The sequence below is a fragment of the Ascaphus truei genome, chromosome 3, assembly GCF_040206685.1.
Source record: "Ascaphus truei isolate aAscTru1 chromosome 3, aAscTru1.hap1, whole genome shotgun sequence".
Classification (NCBI taxonomy): Eukaryota; Metazoa; Chordata; class Amphibia; order Anura; family Ascaphidae; genus Ascaphus; species Ascaphus truei.
Window position 1 is genome coordinate 368,106,515 of NC_134485.1, and position 1,647 is coordinate 368,108,161.

A 1,647-nucleotide genomic window follows, 5' to 3' on the forward strand; every position below is an offset into this window, starting at 1 on the left:
CAGACTAGCCTGGGGGCCTCAAGCCACTGGGATGCCTAGTCCTATCCTGCCCAGGGAAGGGATGTTACGCCTGGGCTGGGAGCCATGCAGATAGGGAACTATGCTGTAACTGCTGTTGTGCCAATAAACCTGCTGTACTTCTACTGGCACTCCAGATTCTTTACTCTACACTATGGAGGTTCCAGTGGGGATGAACCCTAGTCTATGGCAGAAGCCCTACATGTGGAGGCTCTGCACCCACAAAGGAAATCCTGTACCCCAAAGCTCCCTACCATCGCGGAGACTCAGCCTCCTGAGAACGAACAGGTACGCACCACAGCACCACAATATACCAGCGAATCTCCCTTAGGGGGGAGGGATAAGGTGTTACATCTGCAATTTATTTTTGTGCTTGTAGATTTCTATTTTTGTGTGAGAAAAATGATGGTTCTTTTCTCTCTCTATCATCCTTCAATCTGTGATAAATCAAGGTTATGTCTCGTGCTTTTGAGTGCTGGGAACCATTGATAAAATGTAGCAAGATTTTAAGGGACAAGGATATAAAAGGAGGTCCCATTCCCTGCATCCACACCCCCATCCACTCCTGCTGCGCCCAAGCACCTCACTGCACCAGCCCTGTCTGAGGGCTCCTTTATGGTCCATTAGCAGTAAGTGCTGGAAATGCAGTGATTCAACTTCCGTAACTTCGCAGACCATCTTTTGGGTCATAATGTAATGCAATTGTCTTTTACAGGGTCGGCTAGGAGTCCTGCAGGGATCGGTGCAGTGGGGTTTTGGATGCAGCATCTTGACGTCATGTCATGGCAACGCGGTGCCATTATTTAATGTCGCTTCACCATAACCAATGACTAAATCCCTGCGTTAACCTGAATGGAACTCTATGGATATGCATTGTTCATGGGAACACGTCTTTTGCACACCATAGGCATGAACGTCCGTTATAGGAAGCGCAATGCCCTCTCGTGGTCAAAGAAAGCACTTAAAGCAGCAATACATTCAAAATACTGTTTTTTTTTTTTAAATATATAATACATCAGTTGTGTATTAGACAATACTTACTGCATTTTTATTCTCACATCCCCCCCCCCCCCCTCTTTATGCCCCTTTAAAGGAGGTTTAAGTATTAAACTACATTGGCTGTTATAGCAACTATTTACAAAATGATTTTTTTAAATAGGCGGCCAGTGTGAATCTTTGCCGATCAATCATGGGAGAAAGGATTAATCAGCAGTTAAGGTAACTACACTTCCTTAAAGCTACGCGACTGCTGTACCAATTAAAATCTAATAACCTGTATTGCCACTTTAACACTGTTCTGAGCTTTGAAGAAACCAGTTAGCGCATCGTTAAACAGGAACAGCTGTGTGGATCTGGGCCAAAGCGTTAAGCAATTTGCAAAGGGCTCGGACATTGCTTCACAATGTACACTTCCTCTCACTTGATTCAAGTACATCCAGTTAGCATGCATGGCACATACCAGTTAGCATGCATGGCACATACCAGTTAGCATGCATGGCACATACCAGTTAGCATGCATGGCACATACCAGTTAGCATGCATGGCACATACCAGTTAGCATGCATGGCACATACCAGTTAGCATGCATGGCACATACCAGTTAAGAGTCAACACATCACATGGATAACA